Source organism: Stenella coeruleoalba (genome assembly GCF_951394435.1).
Source record: "Stenella coeruleoalba genome assembly, chromosome: 9".
Taxonomy (NCBI): Eukaryota; Metazoa; Chordata; class Mammalia; order Artiodactyla; family Delphinidae; genus Stenella; species Stenella coeruleoalba.
In genome coordinates, this window is record NC_137155.1 from 70,560,014 (window position 1) to 70,584,361 (window position 24,348).

The 24,348-nt window shown below is 35.4% G+C and overlaps 1 protein-coding gene across 18 annotated transcripts in view; it reads left to right on the forward strand.

The window, feature by feature from the left end:
- Window positions 1-24,348, forward strand: part of FOXP2 (forkhead box P2) — a 531,942-nt gene that overhangs the window by 442,379 nt on the left and 65,215 nt on the right. The window lies entirely within an intron of this gene.

Below are 24,348 nucleotides of genomic sequence, written 5' to 3' on the forward strand. Positions count from 1 at the left end.
AAGAGTGCACATTTTGCCATTATTTTGTACAGTGTTATGTATATGTATATATACGCATATAGATATATGTGTTTGAGTGTAACAATTAGATCGTGTATTCATTGTCTTGTTCACATCTTCTGTTATCATACTGAATTTGTATCTGCTTATACAGAGTTACTGAGAGTGGTGTTTTAAAACCCCCCATTATGAGTGTGTGTTTATCTGTTTCTCCTTTTAGTTCTGTCAGTTTTTCCTTTATGTGTTTTAAAACTATGCTATTAGGTGCATGCATATTGAGAATTAGTATATCTATTTGGTAATGTAAACTTTTTATCATTCTGAAATGTTCTCCTTAATCTCTAATAATGTTGCCTTAAAAGTACAGTTGACCCTTGAACAATGTGGGGGTTAAGGGCACCAACCCTCCTCAGTCGAAAATCTGCTTATAACTGTGAGTTGGCCCTCCATATATATGCGGTTCCACATTCGTGGATTCAACAACTGTGGATCATGTAGAACTTTAGTATTTGCTCCTAAAAAACAAATCTGGGTATAATTGGACCCATGCAGTTCAAACTCCCCTTGCTCAAGGATCAACTGTATTCTTAGCCTTAAATTCTTCTTTCTCTGATATTTGTATAGATAACTCTAGCTTTCTTGTGGTTAGTGCTTCCAAGTTAAATTTATTACTATGTTTTTACTCTTAGCCTTTCTGTGTCCTTATGTTTTATTAATGTCTCTTGTAAGCAGCATACAGTTTTATGTTTAATGCAGTTATTGATATATAGCCATATATCTTTTGAATAAAATGTTTACTCATGACTTGTAAGAGATTCTAAAATATTCTTATGATTATGTTGATTTTGGCCCCTAGGAAGGAATATGTACTATTTTTTATAGTTTATTATAGATGTAATAATATGTTATGATTCCCCTGTATTCCAATGAAAAACCTGAGTTTCATCCCAGAAGCCTACTTAAATTTCATCAATCAGATTGCTGTTTTCAATAGCTATGGAAACAACAAAATCTTAATATTTTAATACGTTTTCGTTCCTTATGTGAGCCCATCATGAGCCTTGCATATCACTATGGAAAATGAAATTATTTATTATCACTTATTTTACCTATTTTAATCACATTTAATTAAATATTATTGTATAAAAAATATTCAAGGAATCTAGGAATTGTCCTAAGAATACAGTTCAGTAAAATACTAATATTCTTTTCCAAAAATAGAGAACTATGCAATTGTAATATTGAAGATGTTATGAAATTACTTCATGGTTACGTCTACACTATTGAAATATCTGTAAAAGTGACACAAAAACATTATGGACCAATTTGCGTCTTGAATACAAGAGGTTCATATCCTGGTATCACTGTAGCATTGAGTTTAATCACCAGGCCAGTGTATGTTGCAAAACAATGACTCTTTGCAGGTTTTGTTCTTATGGGACATTACACTCAGCTATGATGCCCATTTTTCCAGTGGCACCTAGTCAGTGCCAAAGAGTAAGTTGTATGCTGTGAGGTCATCAAAGGCGAGGCTCAGGTGCAAAGACATCAAAGTTGTATTCATTAGTATCAAAACTTTACTCACTATTGTAAAACGAAAGAAGGGGGTCCTTTAATTGCTGAGCATTACAAAATGTTCTCAGAGCATTTGACTTATATTAAAATTTAATAGTCACGATTATTTGGGTGTTAAATTACTTTTCCAAACTGGGATTAAAGGAATTCAAGAAAACCTGCTTTGCATCCTAAGAATGAAAGTATCCCTGACCTTTTATGGTTGGCATTTCTGCCATCAATAAATGTTTGTTGGTCTAATTGGTAACAAAGAGATTTAAACTACCTGATTTGTTACTGGAAGAATATTTTAGATGGTGACTGAACAGGAAGAAAGCAAAATTCTTTGAAGATGTTCTGCCATTTGAGGTTACAGATAAATTCCAGTGTCCTAACATAGACTAGCAAGTGGGAATTTTACAAAATTAAAGAATTGAAATTTTAAGTCATTTTTCAGTAAGAATGATTGGCCTATAGCTAATATCTTTTGTAGTAGATGGCTGATTTTCCCCTACAGAAATTTTGATTATTACAAGTGACTTAAATTTTACCAAGGGAAGGTAAGGCTGAACTAAAAGCCTTAAGCAAAGTCCCTTTAAATAATTTGACTCTAAAAACCAAAATTATATGTTGATATTTGTTGTAAATCAATCCACAGCCTTTGGATCCACTGTATGGTGTTTTAAAAGTTCTTAATTAGAAAAAATAATATTGATCAAGGAGTATAAACTTTCAGTTTTAAGATGAATAAGCTCTGAAGAACCTAACATACAACATAGTGTCTAATGTTAATAATGATGTATACTTAAAATTTGCTAAGAGAGTATATCTCAAGTGTTCACACACACACAAAATGCTAACTTTGGGAGGTGATGGGTATGTTAAATAGTTAGATTGTCAATTCACACTATATATATTGTACACCTTAAATATATACAATTCTTGTTTGTAAAAAGTAAATAAAAATCAGAGTCCTCCAAAAAAAATAAATAAAAGTGGATCTGCAAAACCATGGACTAGAGAGAGACTTTGGAAATGCCGTAGATGAATGGATGCTTTCAACTTATGGTCTGACATGAACTATGTGACCGTTTGCAACATTAAGTGCAGAATAAGTATACCTAAGATTTTTGTTGTTCTCAGAATGCTTTCTTATGTGTTTATATTTATTTATGCTTGTTTTGGGAGGAGGGGCAAATTTTTCACTTAAAATTGGCATATAAATATTTTTGCGGTTTATTTCAAACTAAATATTTATTGAAATCTTTTAAGTAAATTTGGATTTTAAAAATATCATTGCTATAAAAATACAGTTTTCCAATAGAAATTAATAAATATTTCAAGATAGAAAATTTATAAATAGCTTTCTCTGCTTTGGTTTTGCAGAGGAGAAAACATGGTTCTCAATTTTTAAGGCCAGTAACTAGAATGCACATTTCAATTTGCCCAGGATAGTTCTGGCTGACATCTGTCTCTTCTGGTAATTACTAATATTGCCTCTTTTTACTCTCATACATGTACCAGTAAATTCTATGGGCACCCTGTTTGGCAGCCAAGCCTGCTTAAGCCTTCAATAAAGACTCCCATACATCCTAGTCAGAGATATGGGGCTATTAGAGACACTGAGGATTCAACAAAATTAAACCACCATCTCATAAATGGTGAACAACACCTTAAATTTGGTAAAATAAAAGAAAAATTAATTCAAGATTTATTCTGTCACATGTCTTGGTCTTTCTGAGCCTATAAAAGTAGATAATAGGAAGTATGGCATCTAACAAATGACACAACAGAAGAAATGTGAAGATACTTGGTAAATTTTTAAATGCTATACAAATAGTGTTAGCAAACCCACAGTATGATTTAACTCAAAGTTGTCCTTGTCAAGAACACACAAGAGTTAAATTAAATGTAATTACCATGCAGGAGAATAATCTGTGCCCTGAAAACTCACATTTACATATTTTACCTTGCTATTATGTCTTCTCAGCAGATTGTGACACCAAAATACTGGAGGATGCCAAAAGTAAAAATTATAGTCTTATTCATTTTCATTTCTACATGAAATATGAGCATTTTGTATGTAATTTTAATACAATGATTGTAATAAAACAGTATTCACATATTGAAGGTTTTAACCCTGATAACTTCAGGAAATTTTTTTTTTCTGAACAACTACTATGTGCAACAACCATTTTGCCAGATTGTGGAAGATCAGAGTAACTGAAGCACAGTCATTTCTCTAGTCTGGTTTCAGTGTAAATAATCACAATAAAAGGCAGAATGGGATAAATATAATAGAATAAACAAAGTAACGTGAAGGCATAGAAAAGAAAGTACTGCTCATCCAAGCATCTGGAGATTATTTCACAGAGGCGGACCCCCCTGTTGAGCCTTGAACGATGGGGAAAGTTTGGGTAGATTTTGGTGTTTGCCAACACAGTGCACTCCAGGCTGAGAGAAATGAAAAAGCTAAACTAGTGGGAAGCAGAAGTGGCAGATATGCTCAAAGGGTAGTAGGTGTCCCACTGGTACTGATGAGTGCTGTGAAGAGATCTCTGAGGAGATGGACCTGAAAAGGGGTTGAGGTTAGGTTGCTCTAGACCTTGAATTTAAAGTAAGGAAAATAAACTGTTTTCTGTTGGATTGGGAAACCTTTTTAGTGTTTGACAAGGGTAGTGACATGACGAGATTTGTATTTGGGGAAGATAATTCTGGCAACAATAAGGAGTATTGATTGGAGAAGGAACACATTAGAGGCTGAAGACCACCTCAAAGACAGTAACAATAGTCCAAATGAAAAATGGTGAAGTTAGAAATTCAGACTTGAGGAAATGTGAATGACCAAGAGGGAGTGGGACTGGAGAGGCATTGTAGGAACGATTGGGCAGTAGTTACTGACTGATTGAAAATAGAACTGAGGTAGAAGGAGGAGTAAAAATTACCTTGGGGTATTGAGCTTGGCTGAGTGGGAAGATAATGGTGCCTGTTCAATGAGACAGTATACACAGTAAGAGAAGCAGCTTTGCAGGCTCAGGATTAAGCACTGAGTTTGGGTGAGGTCTAGTTATCGGTGTGTGTACAACTGGCAGCTTTATTTTCAGATCTTGAGCTCAGAGAAGGTACGTACATGTGCTTTATGGGTCATAAGATAAGCTTGCCAAAGCCAACTCACAATTTTCAAGAAATTTCTGCATTCTCAAGACCTATGAAAACTTTAAAGATTTTGTGAAATTGGAGCCCACCTGAGCTACCTTTTGCCTTTGTCTGTCCTCTTATTCTGAACCATGAGGTCAGTAGTGATCAGAAAACTGAGTTATCTCATTAATTGCTTGTGACTAGTTTTTGAAGCAATCTGAGTCCCCTTCCCTTTGCCCTCTCTTCATTCTCTCTTTGTACATAGAGTCAGAAACAGCAACATGATTGGGAAAATGAGCCGGATGTTGTACAGAGTGAACCTGTGGTGACATAGTGCATTGTAGTCTGGAGAGACACCCTCACAAATAAACAGAGTAAACACAGAGCCTTGGTAACAGTGTACTTGAAGGGAATGGGTTTTCCATGCCCATAAAAATCGAATTAGAGGAAAACCAATATTGAGTGCTTACAGAGTGTCAAGTACTGTGGTAACCCTTCGTACGCATTATCTCATTTAATGCTGACAATTAATGAGGTTTTTATATTATTATCCCCCTTTTACTTATAAGGAATCTGAAGCAGAGAGAATTTAAATGACTTGGCCACATTAGCTTTGCTGGTGAGACTTGGGACATTCATCCAGCATGGCTGACTCTAGAGCCCACCTTCTAACACCAATGCTCTTTTATTATATGAACATGTCAGAGAGGAGAGGAGTAAGAATTCCATCTTGATCCAGCAGAGCTACACTAGATGAAGGCCCACCAAAATCAAGCTAGTTTTGTAAAGCCATGGGTACAAAACTGAGAAGATTCAATCTTATCCCATGTGGATAAAGACTCTGGGAAACTATAATCCACCAACCTGTCTGTTGGCAAGTACAAGGCTAAATACATCACTGCTTAAGAAGGAAAAGATGGAAAAATGTAGAAGAAGAGAAAAGAAGTCCTTTATGCTAACTGGGAAGAAGAATGCATTCAGGCTTTACTGCATCATCCAAAAGAAAAAAATGTAAACATGTTTGGCATCTTCAGTAGGATTCAAGAAAACACGGGTTTTATAAAACAGAGAGAGCTATAAGGTCAGAAGAGGTTAAGATAAGAAGAAAATGGTATAAGTTCGAAGAGAGTGAGATGAAAATATGATGGAATAAAGATTGCAGAAAAATTAAAATGCAATATCACAATTAATTTTTTCTTTGGAGATTTGGTAGTTAAAAGTCCTGCTGACACTGTAAATCAAATCCCTAAGATGGAAGAGAAATTTTTATTCTCCACAATATAAAGGACATGTATAAAAGTTTTTAAAATGTGAGACAACCATAGATAGGGTAGAGAATGGAGTTTGAACCTAAAAACAATGCAAGTTCCTGAATACAAACATTTCTTGAATGGGATGAAATCAGAACATTTGAAATAGAAATAGTATCTAAAATAAAATTCAAGAAATCATTCTTAAAAACAAATAGAAGAAATAAGGATAGGGAGAGAGAAAGAGGGAGAAAAGTGTATACCCTGATATTGGCAAATTTCTTGTAATATAAGCACAAAGGAAATAATTTTATAATTATTCAGATGGGGAGAAAAGCTTTCCTCAAATCAGATGGGTGACGTGAACTGACTTCAGATATTTTTTCCTCTGTAATACCAAATGCCTGAAGACAATGGGACCATATCCACAGAGCACTGAAAAAAAAAAAGTCTGTAAATCAAAATATTATCCTAGTATATTAATTTTATAGGGCCACCAAACAACTTCCCACAGACTTAGCAAATTAAAACTGCACATTTATTATCTCCCAGTTTCTATGGCCCAGGACTCTGGGTGTTGATCAACTGGGTCTTCTGATGTGAACCATGATATACACCTATTACTTATGTAGTGATCCATGGACTGAAGATCTAGCAGCTAAGTGTATACTTTATGTAGTTCTTCATAGCTAACATACTATGGTAACTAAATCTGAACTAAGTCATTTGGGGACTTAATTTGATTTAGTTAAACTACTGCAACTGAAATTCTTGCCTATCCGGACCATACAAAGCAAAGACTGTCTATATCTATAAAAGGAATGGGATTTGAATGGTAAAACTGTAATTTTTTAATTCTTTCTATTTTTTGGCATTTTTAAAATGAATGTTAAGGACTGTATATTACTTTTTAAACAAAAGAAAATAAATTTCATGTTAAAAGTGGGTTTAAAATTACAAAAAAATGCACCAACTCTTGATGGTAGTGAAGATAATGGAATTATAGGTGATTTTTGTGTTTTAATATTTAAATTTCAACATGGAGCATACATTATGTATATAATCTTTAAACAATTTTTAAAGCAAGGTTACTTCTGTAAACTTTTTCTACATTTATTTACGGTATAATTTAGTCAATAACACGTATTGAGATCTACCATATACCAGCAACATGCTAGGGACTATGTATACCTAAGTGAATAAAGCATATTTTCCACCGTACTACATCAGGGGAGAGACAGACATTTAAACAGGTGAATTTTAAAATGGCTTAGTAGTAATTTTTACATACTGCAGCACAAAGGACAGAGCAATAAATATAAAAATCAGACGTTTCCCAATGTGAACTGATTGACTGAAAATGAAAGGTGTCCAGTAACTCAGCTTTTTTAGTTTTTGCTTATATTGTTATTCCTTTTTCAATGCTGAAGTTTCTGTAAAGAAAAAGAATTTGAGATAAAATATATAAAATTCTGTGGTTAAAGCATAAGAAATATGTTACCTGCTATCTTTGCACATCTATAATGAGTTTTTTAAGAGTAATCAAAAAGCCAGTGGAGTTATTTTATGATGCTTCTTTATGAATATGCCGAAAAAACACACATGCAAACCCTGTTTGCATTATTGGGGACATATGAAATGAAATTTGTTCTGATTCTTTTTGTTTGTTTGTTTGTTTTCTTCTTTGGAAACAGGGATTTTTACTGAGCCACCCAGGTGAGCAGTTTCAAAAATTCTAATCAAATCCCAACCGTACTCATTTTCAGTTTAGTATTTAAGGGGCCAGTATGTTGAAAAGACCATAGGGAAAGCATTATGTTATATATTTGATGCCCTCGGAAACACCTCTGTTTTCCTATTTCCTAGTCGCCACATCCTACGCCACCACTCAGAGGAAACGTAGCTGGTATGTGGAGGAATATTCCTTCATTAATTTATTCTTCAAAATCATTTTTGATTATATCTATTTTGTGCCAAATACCACATTAAGCCCTGAGTACACAGCATTAAACATAATGGTCTAGCCTTCCATACAAAGCCTAGGAAGAAGTAGCCTAAAGCATGATGCGTTTAGCTAAATTCACAGGACCTAGCTCCATTCTGAATACTTTTTCACTGCTTCAAAGGCCTCCGGAAGTTTTTATCTCCATGCATCCACCCCGTCCAACCTCAAGCTGGTATTTAGCTATAATTGCAATTCCTTTTTTGTTCTTTCCAAAGGGAACTATCTTTACTGACAGCATCTAGGTAGTAACCAAACCATGACAATTAACATCCTTGGAGATTTTGATCTAAGATAATGATAACCATATCGTCTCAATGTGAACAAATAATGCTGCCCTCACGGGTAAAGGTGTACAGAAAAAAGTTCAGAAAGTGGGGGAGAGAGGAAGTGGGACAGAGTAAGGTAGGCTAGGGGGTGGGGAGCAAAAAGCAAGAGGGTTGAGAATAGAATAATAATAAAAAGCAATTTAAATTCATTATGAAAAACTTTTTCAAAGCTACTTTTTTAGGGAGCCTATAAAAGTTAATTATATGAAAAAACACTATAGCAAAGAGTTTAAAAATTCCTAGATAGGAGGCTGGATATAGTTCATACCAGCATGTTTCTTTCCTCTTAGTTTCACATGACAAAAATGGAAAGAGGTACATAGGCCTCTTAGAAACTGAGGGTTTGATATCCTGGATTTGATCCAGAAGATCCTGAGACTGGGGGGATAGGACCTAGAATGCTCACTTCCCTAATGGGAAGAATTGCTAGTATTCTAGTATTCTCACCCTTCATATATTCTGACTGTTCTAATATGGGACCTAATCTTTTCCACATCTCTGTCTAGGATTCAGAGGTTATAGATTGACAAGTCTGTAGGTTTAGAAGCTTTGTGAAGTACATGCTGGCAAAACAATATTATCTTCTCTTGGGAAGTGAATGAGTGAATAAATGAGGTTCTGTAAAGGTTTGGATAAATCCCTGATTAATAGATTCAGAACTAGTGTTCAAGAGAAGGTTAAGAGTGTTGGAGGTGTAGTCTTTTGAGGGAAATGGAATGTCAGGAAGCCTGACTCTAAAATAGTGATACCTTTAAGTGACAGAGTACAGGGCTTGATACACACTTTGGCACTTTTTATATTCCTATAACCAAAGGGTTGGTAACTGTCTACCTCTTCCAGGTTTTGTCAACTGTATAAGACAATAGCATTTATCAGTCCCTTGATATCCACAGATGAAAAAAGTACCTTACGGATATAAATTCTATTCCCATGGTATCCCTGAAGAGATCTGATACATTTTATCTAATTTTCCTCTCATCACCTGTTTATTTCAAATTAGAATTCTTGCTTATTAATACTATTTTGGAATACTTTTTAAAATATATTACACTGGAAAACCTCACTAGCCTGACAAGATCTTTAAACATTACTGTGGCACGAGGGTCACAGCTAAGTTACTTTGTCTTATTATGTCAGTAGTTTTGCTCAGAGGATTTTTTTATAATAATTTAAAACTGGTGGGAAGTATTTACCAATATGTATTTTGAATTTGATTAACTCTTTGAGGCATTATTCTTGGGACATATTTCTTTTAAAAAGCTGAGAGTTCCTGGGCTTCCCTGGTGGCGCAGTGGTTGGGAGTCCGCCTGCTAATGAAGGGGTCGCGGGTTCGTGCCCCGGTCTGGGAGGATCCCACGTGCCGCAGAGCAGCTGGGCCCGTGAGCTGTGGCTGCTGGGCCTGTGCGTCCGGAGCCTGTGCTCCGTGGTGGTGGGGGGCACGAGGGGGCACAGCAGTGAGAGGCCTGAGTACTGCAAAAAAAAAAAAAAAAAAAAAGCTGTGAGTTCCTTATAACCTTAATGTGCCCTATAACTGCTTTTTAAAATTCTTTATTTTTTTTAATTAAAATGTCTACATAGTTTAAAATCGAAAAAGCATAAAAAGCAAAAAACTGAGTAATCCGTAGCGAGCTTCCTCATTCATTGTATGACTGCATAGTATTCCACTGATGGATGTCATTTAGCCAGTCTCCTGTGGATTGTCACCTGGGATGTTTCTCATTTGTTGCTAACAAAAATGCACCAATGAATAGTTTTGAACAAATGTCACTTCACATATACACAAGTATAACTGAGGAAGGTTTTAGAACTGAAATTCCTAGGTCAAAGAACGTGTTTATTTGTAATTTTTATAGATATTACCCAAATGCTCTCTGTAGATCTGTTGCCATTTTATATTTCCGTAAGCTAGTGTCTACTTTCCACAACTTTACCGTCACAGTGTTATTTAACAATCTGATCTTTGCCAATCTGATAAGCTTCTCAGAATATCTTTAATTAACTTTCTTTTATTTTGAATTATGTTGGATATATATCCATATGTAAGAGACGCTTTTTTCTGCAAACTGTTTAGTACTTTGCCCATTTTTTCTATTGGATTGTTGGTCTTTTTCTTGTTGATCTATAGGCACTTTCACATATTAGGGAAATTCGAAATACAATTGTCATCTCTAATTTATCATTTACCTTTAATTTGATTTTGGTTTTTACTATGCAGATTTTTTAAAATGAAGTTGAATTTATTGGTCCTCTTTTTATGGCTTCTTAGTTTTGTGCCATGGTTACTAGACCTTTCCTCCTCCGAGATTATACAACAATTATTCCAGGTTCGTCCATGTTGTGGCAGATGACAGGATTTCCTTCTTCTTTAAGGCTGAATAATATTCTATTGTATTTATTTACCACATCTTCTGTATCTATTTGTCTGTTGACAGACACTTAGGTTGTTTCTGTACCTTGGCTATAGTGAATAATAATTCAGTTACCTGGTAGAACAGATATCTCAAGATGATTATTTCATTTCCTTTGGATAAATACCCAGAAATGGGATTGCTGGATCATTTCATAGTTCTATTTTTAATTTCTTGAGGACCCTCCATACTGTTTTCTATAGTGACTATGCCAATTTACCTTTCCACCAACAGTGCACAAGGGTTCCCTTCTCTCCACATTCACACCAGCATTTATCTCATCTTTTTGATAGTAAACATCCCAGCAGGTGTGAGGCGATATCTCGTTGTTGTTTTGATTTGCATTTTGCATTTCCCCGATGATTAGTGAAGATGAGTACCTTTACACATACCTGTTGGCCATTTGTATATTTCCTGTGGAAAAATGTTCATTCAGACCATTTTTAAAGTGGGTTATTTGGGGTGTTTTATGTGATTCAGTTTTATGAATTTCTTGTATATTTTGGATATTAACCCCTATCAGATATGTGGTTTGCAAATATTTTCCTCTTCCGTAGACTGCCTTTTCATTTCATTGATGGACTATCTGTTGTTTTGGTGTTGTCTCCTTCTACCTACTAAAGAACTTTGCTCCACCTTTTTCTCATGTTCCTGCAGCACTTCCCTCACTACTAGTCTACTTACCTCAACATAGAAACATGCCCCAGGTCTTCTGTCTTAAAAAATTAAGACTCTCTGAAATCCACACACTCTTCTGGTTTGGCAATTCACCTTCATCATAACCTGCTTGATTAAAAGAATGGTCTACTCACATGCCGCGGAGCGTCAGTGAGAGGCCTGCGTACCGCAAAAAAAAAAAAAAAAAAAAGAATGGCCTACTATCTCCAACGTATTACTGCCCCTTTACTCCTCATCATTCTATAATCTGACTTCTGACCAACCTTCCCCTGAGGTTATTTTAACCCATTTCAGTAACCTCCACATTAACCAAGACAAGGAACATTATCTCATCCTTATCTTAACCTGTTCACTTCATCTGACTTTGTTGATCAAGATTTCTTTCTAAAACACTCTCTTTTCTTGGATTTTCTACCTCTCTTCTGGTTTCAAAAGAGACTGCTCAAGCTAGGTCTTCTCAGTATGCTCTCTAGGCTCTGATTCCTCTCTGTATCCTCAAATGGCAAATGTTTACTTTCCCCTTTAGATTACTTTCTATGATTGTCATATAAGTTATTAGTTGCATGATTAGTGATTAGCAAATCACTAATGTCCTCTATTAGGATGTAAACAGGGATTATATTGGGCCCTTGCTGAGCTCTTCAACCTTGCCTCCACCTCATTCCCTTTGCTCCAGATCAAGTTCAAGTTAGTGTGAGCTGCTTCTCCATTAGTTTGAATCCTCTTTGATCCTATTTAATATGTGGCTATTTCTCATCCTTCAGGCTTAGCTTAAATGCTATCTCTCAGAGAGGTGTTCTGTAACCCTACTAAGATGATCTGCCTTATTATTCCTTGTTTAACACCTTCTGTATTTCCTTCTAGAACATATCAAAATTTGTAATTATTTTGCGTATTTAATTTATTTCTCCTCCATTAGAGTATTAACTTTTCAAGGACAGTTTTTGTTCCTATAGTATTAGCTCCTAGTATGTGTCTGGCATACATTAACTGATTAATAAACATGTGTTGATGGAAGGAAGAGAGGAAGGAAGGAAAGAAGAAAGGAGAGAGGGGAGGGGGCAAGAAGGAAGGTCACTTGTACTGGTTCACCGTCATTTCCCCAGCACCTAGCACAGGGACTTTCACATTATTAGTGTTTGATAAATATTTGTTTAGGAAATTAACTACCCCAGAATTCTATGCTCCGTCCTCTGCTCTCCTTGGTCTATACAACCCATACAGATTCATGGGTAACTTCACCTACACTATTATTTCAAATACCATTGATATGCTAATGACTCCCAAGTCCAAATCTGAGGCCACTACTCTCTAGTTCAAGAACCACATACTTAGCAGCCTGGATATCACAGGGCCCTTAAACTCAGCATGCCCAACATTAAACACATTGCCTTCCTTTCCTCTCAAAACGAATTCTCTTTCTGTATTCTCTACCTTAATCAATGAGACCATCATCTGCTCAGGTACTTTGTGGTTGTCTAGATTGCTCCTCTTCTTTCACAGCTTCTGCATGTAATCAGTCGAGTCCTGTATGTTTAGATTCCTTACCATCTCTCAACCCCTCCTTTCCTCTCTAGCCCATGCAAGTAATCTAAAATGTCCATGGTAACCCCTCACTAGCATTATTGCCATGGAGAGTCCTAAAATTCAAATCTGGTCCTATCACTTTTCTTAAACTCTTCAGGATCCCCATGTTTCCCAACCCTCTATTCATATAACGCTTGTAGAAGAAAATTTTAACTTTTAAATTTAGTAGCCTGGCCCTTTCACCATCTGGCTCCTACCTACCTATGCTACGTGTACCACACACTCCAGTCATAAGGAATGATTTTTTTTTTTTTTTTTTTTTTTGGTGATACGCGGGCCTCTCACTGCTGTGGCCTCTCCCATTGTGGAGCACAGGCTCCGGACGCGCAGGCTCAGCGGCCATGGCTCACGGGCCCAGCCACTCCGCGGCATAGTGGGATCTTCCCGGACCAGGGCATGAACCCACGTCCCCTGCATCGGCAGGCGGACTCTCAACCACTGTACCACCAGGGAAGCCCAGGAATGATTTTTTATTGCTTTCACCCATGCCTCATTTCTGCTTAGAGAGGTCTTTCAATATCCTTGATTCCAATTCATCCATTAAAACCCAACTTAAGCATTACCTCTTCTTGAAAGCCTTTCCTCATTATGCTGTGCTGATATCTGTTTTATTTCTTCTGTACATTCTTCTATCATGACGCTTGCCACACTGAACTATAATTGTGCATTTACTTACCTTCCCTTCTACCATCACAAGTTAGCAGACATTGGTTGGATGAATGAATGTCTGCAGGAAGGTTTATTATTCAAGAAGTTATATAACAAGTAGAAATTGTGGTTAGAGCCAAAGTTGGAGGAAGAGTAACATCTAGATACCAAAAAAAACCTGACTTGCTAGTACAGATTAAACCAGAAACAGGGGATGGGGCCTAAGACACAAGGGATTTTGTGAGCAAGAGTTAGAACCCAAATATTTAGAAACCAAATAACAGGTACTGGTAGAAATTGATGCAAAAAAGCCCTTATCAGGCTTAGGCTACTCTGAGGCCAGGTTTGGGTTTGACAAGGACACACTTTCTCAGACAAAGTTTACCTGCTGCACAACCAACAAAACCAAAATCTTCAGCTTGACGTGTATTTTGTACCAGAATATTCCTTTTGAATAAATAGTAGATTGCATAAATGTATTTTATGTGAACATAGTAATGTTCACAGAACACTATTACCAGATACCATGTATCACTTTTTTGTTTAACTTTTACTTTCTGATATAAACCCCTCAGGATTCAGTGTAGATTATGAGATCCCCCTCGATTTTAATGTTTTTAGATCTTAAGTCTGAGTGGAGATTACAGAGAAGATAGCCTCTCTTAGCATTCCAGTTGTATAAACTGAGGCCAATTATGTATAATGAAGTCTCTTTGAAGGAAAAATTCATTTGGGTAAAGAGGGAAGGTAGATAATTTGAGTGGTTACTGTGTGTTATGTATTTACATGCAGTATTATCATTAATTATCAGAATAACCAAGTAAAATGGATATTCTTACTTTAATTCTACTGATAGAGGAATAGTGTCTCAGAGAAGTTAAGTAGCTTGACCAAAGTGACGAAGCAAACAAGTGAGAGATTCAACATTCAGTTCGAATTTTTCTGATTTCAGAGTCTGACATGGCATCCAGGCTTTTTGTTGCTATCTGCATCTTCATTAGTGTTGTTTTTATCATCATTCGAAAGAAGAAATATTTGTATTTGCGTTATCTATTTGACCCTCTGGTGTGATGTAAGTGTATGGAAAATGAAATGACCACTTATGAAAAGAAACTTGAATACTAGTCCTATTATCTTCACTAATCATTAAATAGCTCTCTGTGTAAAACCAAACTAGAGGCATCTTTTCAATCAGTAGGTCCAGTTTTATCGCTTACATTTCATCTATAAAGAGTAATCATTTTTAATATATCTTCTAAGTAGAATTTAACTGTGCTTTCATGGTACTGTGACCGTTTATATTGGACTTGAAACATGTGTTCTGAATCTAGGAACTTAAATCTTCATTAGGTATAATATAAAAGAGAATAAAGAAACAGTAATTTATAACAAATAAGCTTCATTGAGAATTGAATGTGATGCTATTTCAGGAAATATTATTAGGCTTTTTTGTTTATGAAAATTTGTTAGGCCGTTGTGATTTAAAAATTGCAGTGGTGGAATTTGTATATCCTTTTTTTTTTGTTAAGAAACTGTATTATCCTTTGGGCCAAATTATTCCAGATTTCTATCCAGTTAGCCATAATATTTGAAAGTGTGGTAAACTAGCTATCAAAGTTCTGGCCAAAAGTACCAAATGTGAGAATAACATTTTCTCCTTAGTCTTGCCCTGAAGGACCTCTTGTGAATAACTGACCATGGCTAGAAAAATGATATCACCAAATCAGAATGTTTTCTTTCATTCAGTCATGGTATTATATTCAGTGTAGCAAGAAATAGTTTTGCATGACAGTACACATGTAAATGTCATTGCATATGTCATTTATGGTGTACAGGGTTGTTATGCAAGACTCACAGTGATCACATTGGGGAAAACTGTCTCTGATACACTAAATAAAACGGGCTTAGTAAAAATTGCTAGCAATTTTTTTCTAGACGTATAATGACATGGTAAGAGCACAAAACAAAACTACCAGCAACAAACCATTTCTCAAGCTGTAATATCTACAGGACAAGTGATCTAAATTGCTGAAACAAGGGGAGTTCATCACTGCACTGCAAAAGAACTTGAAATATAACCTAAAGGCAAGTGAAATACTGATTCCAAGCTTTGAAATAACAGCAACAAATTTACCTACAGACAGAAGATGCATGGAAGCAATAAACGAATTATACAAGTCTTACACATGCAATCTGATTATTCTGACCAAAGTGTTAATTGGATCCTAACTGCCAGATCTGATATCTGTGGTCTTGTAGTGGGAAACCTTTCAAAGTGATGAACTGTAATTCACTGAGCTGCTTGAAGCACTTGTAATTTACTGCATGTCATGCTATGAAGAGGCTGACCTAATGGACTTTACATTACCTATAACGCTAGAAACCTTTCAACAAGACTAGTTGGCAAAAGGTAATCGTGGAAGTCTATTGAGACAGGATGAGCAAAACTCTATCTTAAACACAGCTTTATAATCTTCGGGAAAGTCAGTTATTAAACAAAATAGGTGCAACTAAGGAAAAAATAGTACTCTATCCAACATAATTTACAGCAGTATGATATCTCGTAATGTGAAATTAAATAGCGGTATAAGATATAAATAGGACTCAGGGTAGTTTTATAATCTAACCTAAATGCTGTAGAATATGTCAGGTTTAAGCTATTCATGGATCAAATTCCTATGCTTTCATAAAAAGTAGTATTTTGTAATAACTGGATTTTATATCTACCTTACACTCTCATATGTCTTAAAAGTTAGAGTGAAATGTCTTAGGTATGAGAGGAGTAGGGCTACGCTATATTAGCCAAGTAGTGAGACTTTTTTGAGGCTGAATTCTTGACACAACTCTCCCACTTACTATTTGTTGTTTAAAATGTGAGGTTTTGCTTTAACTTTTTGCTTTAACTTTTCAGTATATATATATATATATATATATATATATACACGTATATATATATATATATATATTTTTTTTTTTTTTTTTTTGCGGTGCGCAGGCCTCTCACTGTTGTGGCCTCTCCCGTTGCAGAGCACAGGCTCCGGATGCACAGGCTGAGCGGCCATGGCTCACGGGCCCAGCCGCTCCGCAGCATGTGGGACCTTCCCGGACCAGGGCTCGAACCCGTGTTCCCTGCATTGGCAGGCAGATTCTTAACCACTGTGCCACCAGGGAAGTCCCATTAATTCTTATTAAATGTTTACTAACTACATTCCAAAAATTGTATATTGTGCTAAAGTTTGGATGTCAGTTTCTGTGCATGAAATCCTTACACAATTTCTATAGCTAGTTGGCTACAACTGTTCTAGGAGATGTACTAATGAAAGAATTTGCTTTGGTTATACATTATAGAAATGCTAGCTTATTTTTAATTTATTTTAAAAATTTGATTAGCAATATCTTTTGGACATCTATAAAGAATCTTTATGGGAAAGGTAACTTAACACTATTTTTCTAACAGTGGGGGTAGACTTTTTGCCTTGCATATAAGGCAAAAAGTATAGTGCGGAATACTTGGTTTTTTCACCAAGATACGTATGTTACCATTGTTTATTCTAATATACTGTGAATGTTAAGCTACCCACAGCCTGGCAACATGAACTAATCTTTGACCTGTACAAATTAGTCAGGGCACTCACAAAAAAGTAATTGCTAAGTCATCGGTGCAATACTCTCAGTAACTCTACCTCAGTTTTCCCTTTTCTTCCTGCCTTCTGCCATTGAAGTTGGCCTCTATCAGTTAGACAGCCTCATCAGCAACTCCAAGTGCAGTGAGAGCATCTTAATGATCTGAAATTCTTCTGAGAAGTTGCTGATGTTTTCTCATCAGGATCCAATTTAGAGAGCTTTGTTCCATTCTTGAACTTTGGAGCCAAAGAAAAGCAAGTCAGTTTGTTGCCTTCTCCATGGTGAGCTAGAAAGCCAAATCAGTGTACCCAGCTGCAGGAGGTTTTTGAAGAGTGTGAGTCTTTGTCAAGAAACACTTAAAAATAATCAGTAACTACTTCTCCCTATAGAAAAATATGTCCCCTTTGTGAGACCCAGAAAGAATGTCCACTTTACTGAAAATGATTGCAATATTTACAGTTTCTCAAAATATAATTAAATACCTTCAGACAGGCTAAATATTCTATTGCCTTGCAGTGGCGTAACTGACTGAAAGGAGTCACAACCAAGGGATCTGGTAATGTTGGGGATAGACTGTTTCATACATTTGTGCTTCAGTAGATGCACTGTTGGTAATTTTACTATTTCAGTAGTAGAGTTCAGTGTAAAGTGCAAAAAGCTGAGAGACTGTAATAGCTGAGGTTCTACTGTTCATTTTATGTGCAGATGTTTATGGTGAGACTTTCATAAATGCTTATTACTGTTAGCCCTTCTAAGTGTAATTTTCAGAAGAAAAAAAAGATTCTGCAATTCAACTACCATTCCTTTCTATTCACCACACTTGTCAATCAGCGAGTTGCTGTATCTACAGGAATGGAGGTGTTCTATTCTGGCAATTATCATGTCATATACTTGAAAATGTAAATGAATGTGTGTGTAAAATTAAATTTATGGGTTGTCAGCGAAGAATAAGAACCAGGAGAGCAATTACTTCTCTGCTTTCATCTTTTGAGCTCTGATACATCAAGCAGAAAACCATGCAGCTAAATGTTGGAATTAGCATTGTGCAGGTCCTGGAATGAATGGGCTAGTGTCTTTTGCAGCCTTTTCTGGCTCTTTGTTTTGGAGAGCAGTGAAATTAAGATGATTATCATCCATCAATCTATGAGAGCGCCTATGAAAGCATGAAAGGATCTTCCTTCTCATATTTATTTTTGCTTTCTTAGAGAGTTGTCTTTTATTAAGACAGCTTGCTTTTTGTTGAAACTAATATTATTTGGGCTAATTTGGTGAGCTCCATCAAAATCACAATTGTTTTGTTTTTGTATCTGGTGTCTTAAAATTCATTTTTTAAATTTAAAAGGAAATATTTATGAATGTAGACAAATAAACAGGATGAACTGTTAGCACAGTCCCAGAAAAAACTAGGCTCCCAGTGATTTTGAGCAAGATCTTAATTCCAGGGAATGGCTCTAGCCTGCTAGATGGATCCACATTTTAAGTTACTAAATATAAAAGAAGACAGCATTTTCATAAATGAATATATCTTTCTACAGTGCGACCCCCCTCTCAAATTGGCTGAGTACTCAAGTATTCTAATTCTGTGTAATTATTGATTACATTCTAGTTTTAAAAACTTAAAATAAAACCAGGCACTCCAGTGGCAAAGTGTTATTGATTTTGTTTGTATTCTGCTCTTATCATCTGTTAAGCATTAGCGTTCTGTGGGTTAAGTTTGGAAAGAATATGGAATAAGTGTAAGATATTCAGTAACTTCTTTCCAATGATTTTAGGAGCCTAATGAACAATGGTGCAGATTTGTTTGAATATGAATGTGCAGTGGGATGGAGTTTGACCTTCAGCTGTGATTTCAGTTCGTCAGGATTAGTCAAGCTAGGCGATCAAGACTGCTAATGCATAATGATTTATAAAATGAAAAATGTGTAGTGACCATGCAAATGTTTCAGCTAATCAAAGAGAGGAACTTTAGCTTTGAGAAGAAAGAAAAACAAGGGCATGTCAAGGCCTAAACCAAAGATGTATGTAAAATAATCTCAGCAGCTTGATTAGCCAGAGTGAGAGTAGAAGTTGCATTTTTGGTCTTTAAACATATGGTGTAGCATATTATATATCACCTCTCCATAATCTCTGTAACGACATGCCTATATGAACAGCCTCATTTTCACCGGTAGTACAAAGAAAAGACTTGACTCTCTTCTGAAATATTTGTGTGTGACTAAGAGAAGGGTAAAGTTAGAAAAACTCTACTTTCCAAAACAGAAAATACTCTGCTTTATCAAAGTGATTAAATGGATGTTAAATTAAAACTAATGTCTTAAAGTATAGTAGAAACCAAGGGGTGATGAATCATGATGAAAAGGCATCTCAGTGTCTGATTGCACTGTGCCGTGCTTTCTGTTGTTCCTGTCACACTATTTCTCAGCTGCTAAAAGATTGCATTAAATAGCAATATGCACTGTCCATCCCAGATGTCTTTAAATACTCCTGTTCAGTACTTGATGAAAAGCTTACAAATACCACTCAATTCATTGTCAGTTCTTTTTGATACCATAAAACCAGGAAGCTTTTGAAAGGCTATTATTATGATACACATTATACATGTAACCAGGGCTTGAATTTGGACCAAGGCTGGCAATGCAATACAATAGTTTCTTATGTTAAAATAAACTATAGATAGTATAGAGATGGAAGAAGTGAACAGAAAAAAATTTATCAAAGAATGTACAATCACATATTTCCTATCAATAGTCTGTTAAAATAGGAGCAGATACTATAATATGAAAACCAATTTTGCATTTTTATACAAGTAGTTAATCCTAATAGAGCTTTTTTTTTTTTTTTTTTTTTTTTTTAAGTACCAGGGCCTGGAGATCAGGACTTCTTTTTATCTTCAAATTTTAAGTGAAAAATAAAGGGATCTATGAACCAGTATCTGGCAGACCATGTTAACGAGGAAATAGTGTTTTCCGCTGTAAATCTCATCCACAGGTTGTGGCTGTTTTTTCCAATTCACACTTAGTGAAGTAAGAATTGGACTAACACTATGCTAAGCACCTTTCCGATCACCCACACATAACCGGGATGTTTAATTAAGTGACATGCTTAATATGCAAACCCAACACATTCAGAAATGCTCCAGCTGAACTAGATTTTAGAAAGACGATTTGCTTATTATAGCAAATTAAAAGTTTGATCCATTTTCATAAGTCTTACACTAACTTGAGATTCATTTGAAGGGAGGCATGATCTTTGCATTGTCTCTTAATAACTTTTTGACCCTTTCAACGAGGTACACTTAGAAGTCTAATGTAAATGCATAATTTATTTCTTAAAAAATCTGAAGTCATCAGCGACCTATTTTAGGATAATATCTAAATGCTTTCGGTTTTTGCCATTTTGAGTCATTTCAAGTTTCATAATTTTTCCTCTCTCATCTCAGAATATACAAACCTGTCTTTATGTCTGTTTACCCAATATTTCTTGGTGCACAGAGCTACATATCAAGTTGGTGCTTAATTCAGCTAATGAGAAGATAAATAAGGGTAAATGAAAGCCTTATTTTGTGCATCACTATGGGGAATTTTAGTTCTGTCAGGATAGTAAATATCAAGAGAGAAAAAAAGAAAAATCTCCCAACCAAAGTTTACTGAGTTTCTTTTCTTCACTCTTGAAGAGTTTAATTGATAGACTGCAGTTTTCACTGGAACACCCATTTTAAACCAGCCATTCCTTTTGATTTCATTTGGTAGCTGCATAATGTATTATGTTTTCTTAGACCCAACAAGATGTTTAATTGCCCTCTCACCAGAAAACATCTAAGATAAGTTCTCCCTCCCCTCCTCTATCACACATCTAAATTGTGGTCCCTCATTAGAATATTTGCATGATTAAAAGTATATATTTAGAGGAAAATATTTCCTTAAGCTTAACACCTAACTTGTGAAGGTATATATATTTTAGAAAGTTATCCACAGACTTTCAAATCTGATGCTGGTTTTGCCTGTTTACATTTTGATAAAGTAGTATAATCTTCAAAAATAAGTTATGTACTCAGTTAATCTCTATTCGTCTTTGTCAATGAATTCCTAAAGTAGCTTGCAGTAGCAAAGAAAGGTAATGGGACAGTAACAAAAGTGATAAAGGAGGAATGAAGGAAACGTGTCACTTAAAATGATTCACTTAGAAATGGAGAAATTCTGCATGTTCTAAACAAGGCCAGTGGAGCAGTCTACATATAACATGTAATTGACATTTGTTGTAGGAAAAACTAATTTTCTATTTAATAAAATATTAAAAATTTTTAATAGCCTCAAATGTTTCATTTTGGATGAGCTCATGTACGTAGATGTATAGGTGATAGTATTGGCTTATTTATAATGTTAGAAGTCCCTCAGAAGTGTACTTGTGCTTTCCTAGATATATAATTAATTTCAATTTGTGTTTTGTACATATCTTATGGAAGTAGAGTGTTCAATTAGTTGCGTCCTTTTTCTACATATCCTTATGTCTGTATATTGTTTGTGTTAGATGGCAGTTTCCTAGAGGGTAGGCCAGAATCTGCTTAAAATTTGCAGAATATCACATAAGTGTGATACATACGATTTTAGGATGACAATGACATAATGGTTATTTTTATGTCATAAACTTTTAAATGTAAGGAGGACACTCACAAACCATTTCAAGGATAGAACATAATTAATTTAACCACCGTGAAAGGGCTAATGAACTCTAAAGAATGCAAAGGTAGAAAACTTGCTTAAACTTGCTTGTACATCAAATCAGTCATGCTAGCAGCAAGCTATAGGGTAATATAATTTGTATAAGATGAATTCTGATTGTAAACTTGCAGTTTACAATAATAATTGCATGCCTCCATTCATATTACTTTTCTTATAAAGTACCTTTGTTATCAGTTACACATAACGTACCTTTACTTGTAGATAGAGTTAATTAAGTGAAAATACTCCATATGCTAAAAAGTGGTAAGGGGCTGTTAGATGAGAGAGGTGTGACAAGTTTCTTATCACATGATAGACTTAATAGAAGGTATCTACCTATATTCATGTGTATAGCTATCTACATGTATATAATCTAGCTACCCACTTACCTATCTATTTATCTGGATTGGCAGCCTTTTTAAAGTTTAACCTGTTTGTCTTTCTCTGTTCCTTCATTTCAGTTTCATTCCTTGTTATTTGGAGACAGTATGAGGTAAATTATTCCTGGAAGGAAAGGCATTTTTGTAGATAGATAATTTTTTTCCAAACTGCTTATTCTAACCATTCTTTTTGTTTATCAAAGAACAATTAAGTAAACTGACTATTAAATATTTAAACAACTAAACACATGGGCAACCCACTGGATCAATTAATTTTACAGCATGCATTTCAGAATGCCTTTTATTATGATGCTTTCAAGTACAGTAATCTATAGGTATGAAAGTATGTTCTAAAAAAATCCAGAAATATTTTTGAAAAGCACTTTTGAATTCCTTTCTGTTATTCTGTGATATTTTCCCCTCATGTTACAAAATTACATCTAATTAATCCATATTTCCAGAGAGCAAGGGATAGAAAATACTTTCTTTAGTATGAAATATGAAGTGGTTTTTTTGAGGGAGAGGAATTAATCCATCCTGAACTTCCTTTATTTTTTTCTTCTAACTTTATTTATTTATTTTTTTTGGCTGCATTGGGTCTTCGTTGCTGCACGCAGGCTTTCTCTAGCTGTGGCGAGTGGGGGCTGCTCTTCATTGGGGTGTGTGGGCTTCTCATCGTGGTGGCTTCTCTTGCTGCAGAGCACAGGCTCTAGGTGCGTGGGCTTCAGTAGTTGTGGCACGCAGGCTCATTAGTTGTGGCTCACAGGCTCAGTAGTTGTGGCGCACAGGCTTAGTTGCTCTGTGGCATCTTCCCGGACTAGGGCTCGAACCCGTGTCCCCTGCATTGGCAGGCAGATTCTTAACTGTGCCACCAGAGAAGCCCCTAACTTTGTTTTCATTATTAATTTCTCCTTTGTTTATGATATAAAGTGCCAGACTCAAAAAGTTTGAACTGTATTAAAAATGACTCTGAGGATAAATTGTGAACCATGTCTGTTAATCTTTTTCTGTTTTCAAAGACACATGTTGTCCCAAGAATTTGTTCAAAAGTGGTGTTTATATAAATACTTGCTTTTATTTACAGTAAATGTGAATTGTTTTCTCTAGGAAAGAAAATGATTACTTTTTCAAAGGTTGCAAACTTGGCAAGTTGACAAGTTGTCTGATTACTTGCTGGTTAGTACAAGCAGTGCCTTCAAAGAGTGTGACTGCCGCCCAACCGAGCAGATAGATACGTCAGGCTTCCGTGCAGGAGGACTTCCTGTTCGCCTCTCTTGCCAACCTTTTCCTGTCTCTCCACAGCCTTTCTCTCTTTCTCTCAGACTTTCCCCCTGGCTTTTCCTTACTTTGTATTTTCCTTGCTTCATCTTTCTCTTCTGCTTCTTTCTCTCCCTCCTTATTTCCTTTTCTTTTTGACTCTTTAATTTTTACAACTTTGAAGGAGAAGAAAATGGTAGAAAGGACATTTTGAGCAAAATACTTTATTTTTCAGTATAATGAATAACCTTTGAGTAATCTTTAGATTTCTGGACTTCCCAGTATACGTTTAGTTAGCTTGAAATAAGAAAATGTTTAAAGGAGAAGCTAGAATACGAGGCTTATGATCCCTTCTTGGAGAGGACCTATCTATGTAGCTATTTTCTGGGGATATGTAAGTAAATAAATAAATATCCTATATGAGTTACTCCAAGTACTCATGTAGTAATATGTATTACTGTGTGTATTTTTCTAGTACTGTGTATATTTTATATATATATATATATATATTAAATTTTGAAGACAGGTTATATTTTATGAATAAGTACACTGCACATACATTCTTTTTACTAACTTTGATAACAGATATTTAAATGTGTATTTTTCCAGTCATTTAATCTTCATCATATCTATCTTAATCATACCTGTAAATCATTTCAAAAGGCTTTCGTTTGTAGCACTGTGACATTGATGAGATTATCAATTATGAAGTATTGAGAAAACTGACATGTAATTGTTTATTTCTAATTATGCTAGTCAAAGCAGCACATCTTAG